The sequence below is a fragment of the Oncorhynchus masou genome, chromosome 12, assembly GCF_036934945.1.
Source record: "Oncorhynchus masou masou isolate Uvic2021 chromosome 12, UVic_Omas_1.1, whole genome shotgun sequence".
NCBI lineage: Eukaryota > Metazoa > Chordata > Actinopteri > Salmoniformes > Salmonidae > Oncorhynchus > Oncorhynchus masou.
In genome coordinates, this window is record NC_088223.1 from 94,774,598 (window position 1) to 94,784,670 (window position 10,073).

Consider the following 10,073-nt stretch of genomic DNA (forward strand, 5'->3'; position numbering starts at 1 on the left):
AATTGGTGCGTCATCTTCAACTGCACGTCTTTTTCCAAGCAATTCACCGGAGAAAGTAGACTACCACGAACGATATATCAATGAAGAGATATGTGAAAAACACATTGAGGATTGATTCTAAACAGCGTTTGCCGTGTTTCAGTCGATATTATGGAGTTAATTTGGAAAACAGTTCGCCGTTTTGATGACTGAATTTTCGGGATTTTTTGGTACCCAAACGTGATGTACAAAACGGAGCGATTTCTCCTACACAAAGAATCTTTCAGGAAAAACTGAACATTTGCTATCTAACTGAGAGTCTCCTCATTGAAAACATCCGAAGTTCTTCAAAGGTAAATGATTTTATTTGAATCCTTTTCTGGTTTTTGTGCAAATGTTGCCCGCTAAATGCTACGCTAAATGCTACGCTAGCTATCAATACTCTTACACAAATGCTTGTTTTGCTATGGTTCAAAAGCATATTTTGAAAATCTGAGATGACAGTGTTGTTAAGAAAAGGCTAAGCTTGAGAGCTAGCACATTAATTTCATTTCATTTGCGATTTTCATAAATAGTTAACGTTACGTTATGCTAATGAGCTTGAGGCTATAACTGGATACAGGTTTTTTTCATAGCCAAACGTGAACAAAACGGAGCGATTTGTCCTACACAAATAATATTTTTTTGAAAAACTGAACATTTGCTATCTAACTGAGAGTCTCCTCATTGAAAACATCTGAAGTTCTTCAAAGGTAAATGATTTTATTTCAATGATTTTCTTGTTTTTGTGAAAATGTTGCTGGCTGAATTCTAGGCTTATAGCTATGCTAGCTATCAATACTCTTACACAAATGCTTGTTTAGCTATGGTTGAAAAGCATATTTTGAAAATCTGAGATGACAGTGTTGTTAACAAAAGTCGAAGCTTGAGAGCAAATATATTTATTTCATTTCATTTGCGATTTTCATGAATAGTTAACGTTGCGTTATGCTAATGAGCTTGAGGTTATAAATAGGATCCCGGATCCGGGATTGCTCGATGCAAGAAGTTAAATTAATCAATAATCTTTGATGATCTTCATCAGATGGCACTCACAGGACTAACCCTAACACAACACAGGATTAACCCTAACACAATAAATGTGTGTTTATAGAGATAATAGAGATAAAATAGAGATAAAATGAATCACTAACCTTTGATGATCTTCATCAGATGGCACACATAGGACTTCATGTTACACAGTACATGTATGTTTTGTTCGATAAAGTTCATATTTATATCCAAAAATCTCAGTTTACATTGGTCGCATTATGTTCAGTAATGTTTTGCTTTAAAAACATCTGGTGATTTTTCAGAGACACATCAATTTACAGAAATACTCATCATAAAAGTTGAGGTAGGTTCATGCTCTACAACATCCGCAGAGTACGACCCTGCCTCACACAGGAAGCGGCGCAGGTCCTAATCCAGGCACTTGTCATCTCCCGTCTGGATTACTGCAACTCGCTGTTGGCTGGGCTCCCTGCCTGTGCCATTAAACCCCTACAACTCATCCAGAACGCCGCAGCCCGTCTGGTGTTCAACCTTCCCAAGTTCTCTCACGTCACCCCGCTCCTCCGCTCTCTCCACTGGCTTCCAGTTGAAGCTCGCATCCGCTACAAGACCATGGTGCTTGCCTACGGAGCTGTGAGGGGAACGGCACCGCAGTACCTCCAGGCTCTGATCAGGCCCTACACCCAAGCAAGGGCACTGCGTTCATCCACCTCTGGCCTGCTCGCCTCCCTACCACTGAGGAAGTACAGTTCCCGCTCAGCCCAGTCAAAACTGTTCGCTGCTCTGGCCCCCCAATGGTGGAACAAACTCCCTCACGACGCCAGGACAGCGGAGTCAATCACCACCTTCCGGAGACACCTGAAACCCCACCTCTTCAAGGAATACCTAGGATAGGATAAGTAATCCTTCTCACCCCCCCCCTTAATGATTTAGATGCACTATTGTAAAGTGGCTGTTCCACTGGATGTCAGAAGGTGAATTCACCAATTTGTAAGTCGCTCTGGATAAGAGCGTCTGCTAAATGACTTAAATGTAATGTAATGTAAAATGTAAAGATACAAGTGTTATGCATAGAATTAAAATGTACTTCTCCTCAATGCAACTGCTGTGTGAGATTTCAAAAAAGCTTTACAATGTTTGTTTTGTTCGATCAAGTCCATATTTATGTCCAAATACCTCCTTTTTGTTTGTGCGTTTAGTACACTAATCCAAATGCACATGGCGCGGACACTAAGTCCAGACGAAAAGTCCAAAAAGTTTCATTACAGTTTGTAGAAACATGTCAAACGATGTATAGAATCAATCTTTAGGACGTTTTTATCATAAATCTTCAATAATATTCCAACCTGACAATTCCTTTGTCTTTAGAAAGGAAAGGGAACTGAGCTTGTGCTCACGGCCGTGCGCGTGACTAAACTCAAGGCTTTCAGCTGAGCCACTACTGTGACTGGTGTTATTCGCTCCCCTTTCACAATAGAAGCCTGAAACAATGTTCTAAAACTGTTGACATCTAGTGGAAGCCTTAGGAAGTGCAATCTGACCGAATTTACACTGTATATTGGACAGGCAATCACTTGAAAAACTACAAACCTCAGATCTCCCACTTCCTGGTTGGATATTTCTCCGGTTTTTGCCTGCCATATGAGTTCTGTTATACTCACAGACATCAATCAAACAGTTTTAGAAACTTAAGAGTGGTTCCTATCCAAATCTACTAATAATATGCATATATTAGCTTCTGGGACTGAGTAGCAGGCAGTTCACTCTGGGCACGCTTTTCATCCGAAAGTGAAAATACTGTCCCCAAGCCCAAAGAGGTTTTAAGATGGTGAGGAAGGCACTTTTAAAGAATAACCAGGCATCCTCTACTGACAGGATGAGGTCAATATCCTTCCAGGATACCCGGGCCAGGTTGATTAGAAAGGCCTGCTTTTAGACTGACCTTCATAATGTCTTTCCATTGTTGTAGTACTCAGAAATCTGTGCTGCTTTTTAGTGCACTGCTCCAAAAGTGCTACAGACGGACACTCAATAAACTTGTCTACATTACTATCCATGATAAACTCAACTAAAACACCAACATAGACGGAAACCAAAGACAAATGCCTACACAACTAGTGTTGGTACATAGTGTACAACGACAACATGAAGGACAACCAAGACTAAATGGAACCTCCCTCTAACTAATACAACTATCTAACTAACTAACTAGTCTAATCCCTAGTCTTTGTGCAGATACTGGCAGTGGGTGTTATGCACTGGTTCCATCGGAAACAGAAAGCTAACATGAAATCCAGTGACTGATCTGAATCCTGTGGCAATTTATCACAATCATACAATGTGATTTTCTGGATTTTTGTTTTTGATTCCGCCTCTCACAGTTGAAGTGTACCTATAAAAAATGACAGACCTCTAAATGCTTTTTAAGTAGGAAAACCTGCTAAATCGGCAGTGTATCAAATAATTGTTCTCCCCACTGTATATGGGTAAGATAGTCTAGCTAGCTACATTTTAAGATATTATACGTTTATAATTTTTCTACGTTGTTTTCATTTCAAGTTAAAGCGTACTGTTAACTAGCTAGCTAAAATTAGCTGGCATGATCTGTGTGTCACGCCTTGGTCTTAGTATTTTGTGTTTTTAGTTAATTAGTTGGTCAGGCCAGGGTGTGACATGGGTTTATGTTATTGTGTTGTCGTATTGTTTTTTTTGTAGGCATTGGGATTGTGGTTGATTAGGGGTGTGTTTAGTTTAGGTTTGGCTGCCTGAGGCGGTTCTCAATCAGAGTCAGGTGATTCTTGCTGTCTCTGATGGGGAACCGTATTTAGGTAGCCTGGGTTTCACTGTGTATTTTGTGGGTGATTGTTCCTGTCTCTGTGTAGTTTCCCAAGGAGGAACTAGAGGCGGATAAAGCGGAGAGGCGCTGGTATGAGGAGGCAGCATGGCGACGTGGATGGAAGCCCGGGAATCAGCCCCAAAAATATCTTGGGGGGGGGCACTCCCTGTGCTTACCGGGGGGCTAGAGAGACCGGGCAGGCACCGTGTTATGCAGTGGTGCGCACGGTGACCCCAGTGCGGGTGCATAGCCCGGTGCGGTATATTTCAGCTCCGCGTATCGGCCGGGCTAGATTGAGCGTCGAGCCAAATGCCATGAAGCCGGCTCTACGCATCTGGTCCCCAGTGCGTCTCCTTGGGCCGGCTTACATGGCACCAGCCTTGCGCTCGGTGTCTCCGGTTCACCTACATAGCCCAGTGCGGGCTATTCCACCTCGCCGCACTGGCAGGGCGACCGAGAGTATTCAACCGGGTAAGGTTGGGCAGGCTCGGTGCTCAAGAGCTCCAGTGCGCCTGCACGGTCCGGTCTATCCAGTGCCAGCACCACGCATCAGGCCTACAGTGCGCCTCGCCTCACCTGCGCTGTCGGAGCCTTTCTTCTCTCCTGCGCTGTCGGAGTCTCCCGCCTGTTCAGCTCTTCTAGAGCCTTCCTCCTCTACAGCGCTGCTGGAGTCTCCTGTCTGTTCAGCGCTATCAGAGCCTTTCTCCTCTCCAGCGCTGCCGGAGCCTCCTGCCTGTTCGGAACGGCCTGAGCTACCGGTCTGCATGGAGCAGCCAGAGCTGCCAGTCTGCATGGAGCAGCTAGAGATGCCAGTCTGCATGGAGCAGCTAGAGCTGCTAGTCTGCATGGAGCAGCTAGAGCTGCCAGTCTGCATGGAGCTGCCAGTCTGCAAGAAGCTGCCAGTCTGCATGGAGCTGCATGTTTGCAAGGAGCTGCCAGTCTGCAAGGAGCTGCCAGTCTGCATGGAGCGGCCAGAGCTGCCAGTCTGCATGGAGCAGCTAGAGCTGCCAGTCTGCAAGGAGCAGCCAAAGCTGTCAGTCTGCTTGGAGCAGCCAGAACTGCCAGTCTGCATGGAGCTGCCAGTCTGCATGGAGCTGCCAGTCTGCATGGAGCTGCCAGTCTGTAAAGGAGCTGCCAGTCTGCAAGGAGTTGCCAGTCTGCATGGAGTTGCCAGTCTGCATGGAGTTGCCAGTCTGCATGGAGCTGCCAGTCTGCAAGGAGCTGCCAGCCTGCAAGGAGCTGCCAGTCTGCAAGGAGCTGCCAAAGCTGTTAGTCTGCATGGAACAGTCAGAGCTGTCAGTCTGCAAGAAGCCGCCAGAGCTGTCAATCTGCATGGAGCAGCCAGAGCCGCCAGTCAGCATGGAGCAGCCAGAGCCGTCAGTCTGCGAGGATCCGCCAGTCAGCCAGACTCTTCCAGATCTGCCAGTCAGCCAGACTCTTCCAGATCGGCCAGTCAACCAGACTCTTCCAGATCTGCCAGTCAGCCAGACTCTTCAAGATCTGCCAGTCAGCCAGACTCTTCCAGATCTGCCAGTCAACCAGACTCTTCCAGATCTGCCAGTCAGCCAGACTCTTCCAGATCTGCCAGTCAGCCAGACTCTTCCAGATCTGCCAGTCAATCAGACTCTTCCAGATCCGCCAGTCAGCCAGACTCTTCCAGATCTGCCAGTCAGCCAGACTCTTCCAGATCTGCCAGTCAGCCAGACTCTTCCAGATCTGCCAGTCAGCCAGACTCTTCCAGATCAGCCAGTCAGCCAGACTCTTCCAGATCTGCCAGTCAGCCAGACTCTTCCAGATCTGCCAGTCAGCCAGACTCTTCCAGATCTGCCAGTCAACCAGACTCTTCCAGATCCGCCAGTCAGCCAGGATCTGCCAGAACTGCCAGCCAGCCAGGATCTGCCGGATTCAACTGCAGTAAGGTGATTCTTGTTGTCTCTGATGGGGAACCGTATTTAGGTAGCCTGGGTTTCACTGTGTATTTCGTGGGTGATTGTTCCTGTCTCTGTGTAGTTTAACCAGATAGGCTGTAATTAGGTTTAACGTTCCGTTTTGTTGTTATTTATTTATATCAGTTATTTCATGTACCGCGATTTCATTCATTAAAAATCATGAGTAACCAACACGCTGCCTTTCGGTCCGACTCTCTTTCGACAAACGAAGAACGTTACACTGTGTAGTAAAACATTCATATCTCAGAGCCATTTGCATTGCTAGTTAAAGCCTGGCTAACATTGAACCTGGTTGGTTAGCTACCTGCAGAATCATGCAGGGTAGTAACGTTATGAGTTGAGATTATGGTTCATTGTTTAGCTAGCTACATGTTTTAACAAAATACTCAACTATGCAAGTAACCATTTCAATAGACTGTTCATGATGTCACTGCAACAACTGTCGATAGATGTAGCTGGTAAATTCCCTCTGGCTATCTACTCCGATTTCAGAGCACTCTCGTCTGTGAGCCAGAGCGTAGAATAACTGATGAATTTACAAATGCTCAACGTCCATTGAATATGGCCGGTGTCAGTAAACATGGGGGGGAAAGCGTAATTCAAATGTTGGCAGCAGCACACTTAGAGTCACCAACACTCTGGATAACATAAAAACAGCCTAACAAGCTCTGCTAGGAAGGGTAAAATGGTCAAAGTGAGCTGTTCTCTCATTTGTGTCTGGAAGTAGCTAGCCAATGTTAGACAGTTAGCTTGGGTGCTTGACTGCTGTTGTTAGGTCTGAATGCTCTGAATGCTCTGAATGCTCTGAATGCTCCGAGAGCAAAACACTCTGAATTTAAGAACGAGCAATCTTACAAAGCTCTGAGTTTACGGACGCTCTGAGTTTACGGATGCTCTGAGTTTACGAACACCCAGAGCTCACTCTGGCACTCCAGAATGAATTTACGAATTCACCAATAGTATAAACCAGCCTTTAGTCTTGAAATCTTTGGTTGTTTAGCACATGGCCTCACATGTGAATCCTTAAAGATATGGCCTAAGGCTTAAGAGGGTGTGAACTATGTTGAATGGGTGTAGACAAAGAAGAGCTCTCCATTAGGTTTACCAAAACATTCAAGAGCCATTTTCTCAAGTGAGGTTACAAGTGTATCAACTTTCAAAGCAGAATTACTTTCCCATTGTTCCTCAACTCTAGTGTATGATATACCCTTTTCTAGTCTCTACTTATTCAATGTAAACAAATTAAAAAACAATTTCAAATGTTGCTACATAAGACCGAATCAAGTCGGTCGGTCACATATGTGGTTCCTACCAACTCAAGTGGTTATCCTTTACCAAATCAATGTAACACATGAACCAGCACCTAAAACTCCAATGATGAGGAAATAGGCACAAACAAATGGCTTTGTAGACCAACACATAGGGGAGAAAGTTCTTCCCTTCCAGAATCCACCAAAACATTACCCCCTAAAGCCTCCAAGGATAAACCCTGGGAAGAAATTATGCGTGACACTCCCAAAGTTTGGCTTTAGCGAAGACTGCCAAACATATAGTACCTCATTGCATTCTAAGAACTGCAGCAACACAGCTGAACCCAATTTGGCACCAATTACTACCCCTACATGGTGCTCCAATCTGACCACAGAACAGAGAGTCTAAACCAATGTCAACCTAACAAAACAGCCAAATTTACAAATAATGTGCTACCAAAACTACCATATAACCAAAATCCCCAATAGGATTAGCCACCACTGTGTTACAACCTGGCTCATAGTTCATAACAACAAGGGGGAGACCACACATGACTTAAATGGAATGCATTTATTCAACTAAATAATAAACACAAAACTGTAACATAAGCTGTGGACGTCTATAAGATCATTAGTATATGCAGTGTGTAGATAAGTGGAGAGAGTGTTATCTGCTGGAAACAGACCAACAACCAAAAGGTGGAGGAAGCCAGCCTGCCAGTCAGGGAAGAGAGACAGTGTTGTCTGCTAGAAACAGACCAACAACCAAAAGGTGGAGGAAGCCAGCCTGCCAGTCAGGGAAGAGAGACAGTGTTGTCTGCTGGAAACAGACCAACAACCAAAAGGTGGAGGAAGCCAGCCTGCCAGTCAGGGAAGAGAGACAGTGTTGTCTGCTGGAAACAGACCAACAACCAAAAGGTGGAGGAAGCCAGCCTGCCAGTCAGGGAAGAGAGACAGTGTTGTCTGCTGGAAACAGACCAACAACCAAAAGGTGGAGGAAGCCAGCCTGCCAGTCAGGGAAGAGAGACAGTGTTGTATGGTGAAAAGAAAGTATTGGCATTTGTGGTAACCCTTTATAGCCTGCCAGCGAAGCCTGCCCAGGTGCTCCACATCAGCTTACAATCCTCCCATTTCTGCCCACTGGCCTCCTGTAACAAGCAGACTACCAAACAGGATATCTGAGAGAACAGAGTGGGAGGGACGTCACAATAACACTGTTTATACAACATACAGTACAGTTTAGTGATGAATACTACTGTTAACACAACATTCAGTACAGTTTAGTAATTAATAACAGTTAATACAACACAGTACAGTTTAGTAATTAATAACTCTGTTAATACAACATTCAGTACAGTTTAGTAATTAGTAACTCCGTTAATTCAACATTCAGTATAGTTTAGTCATTAATAACAGTTAATACAACATTCAGTACAGTTTAGTAATTAGTAACTCTGTTAATTCAACATTCAGTATAGTTTAGTCATTAATAACAGTTAATACAACATTCAGTACAGTTTAGTAATTAGTAACTCCGTTAATTCAACATTCAGTACAGTTTAGTAATTAGTAACTCTGTTAATTCAACATTCAGTACAGTTTAGTAATTAGTAACTCTGTTAATTCAACATTCAGTACAGTTTAGTAATTAGTAACTCTGTTAATTCAACATTCAGTACAGTTTAGTAATTAATAAATCGTAATACAACATTCTGTACAGTTTAGTAATTAATAACTCTGTTAATTCAACATTCAGTACAGTTTAGTAATTAATAAATCTTAACACAACATTCAGTACAGTTTAGTAATTAGTAACTCTGTTAATTCAACATTCAGTACAGTTTAGTCATTAATAACAGTTAATACAACATTCAGTACAGTTTAGTAATTAATAACTCCGTTAATTCAACATTCAGTATAGTTTAGTCATTAATAACAGTTAACACAACATTCAGTACAGTTTAGTAATTAATAAATCTTAACACAACATTCAGTACAGTTTAGTAATTAGTAACTCTGTTAATTCAACATTCAGTACAGTTTAGTCATTAATAACAGTTAATACAACATTCAGTACAGTTTAGTAATTAATAACTCCGTTAATTCAACATTCAGTATAGTTTAGTCATTAATAACAGTTAATTCAACATTCAGTACAGTTTAGTAATTAATAACAGTTAATACAACATACAGTACAGTTTAGTAATTAATAACAGTTAATACAACATACAGTACAGTTTAGTGATGAATACTACTGTTAACACAACATTCAGTACAGTTTAGTAATTAATAACAGTTAATACAACATTCAGTACAGTTTAGTAATTAATAACAGTTAATACAACATACAGTACAGTTTAGTAATTAATAAATCTTAATACAACATTCAGTCCAGTTTACTGATGAATAACTGTTACTACAACATATTAAGCCTTTATTTAACTAGGCAAGTCTGTTAAGAACAAATTATTATATACAATGAAGGCCAAAGCCTAATCCAGACGATGCAGGGCCAATTGTGCGCCGCCCTATGGGACAACCCAATCACGGCCGGTTGTGATACAGCCTGGAATCAAACCAGGATCTGTAGTGACGCCTCTAGCACTGAGATGCAGTGCTTTAGATTGCTGCGCCACTCGGGAGCCCGGGTTAATTACTCTGTTAATACAACATACAGTTCCGTGATGAATATCACTGTTAATACAACAGTCAGTAGTTGCTGGTCATTCGTCCTGAAGCCTCATGGGAATATCGCTAACTCTAACCCGTCTGTCACAACACTTTAACTCCTCCAGTGGCCAGGCCTCAAACTATTAAACCTGCTCTCTGTGTGTGTGTGTGTGTGTGTGTGTGTGTGTGTGTGTGTGTGTGTGTGTGTGTGTGTGTGTGTGTGTGTGTGTGTGTGTGTGTGTGTGTGTGTGTGTGTGTGTGTGTGTGTGTGTGTGTGTGTGCGTTTGCGTGTGTGTGTGTGTGTGTGTGAGTGTGTGTGTGTGATGAACAGCAGAT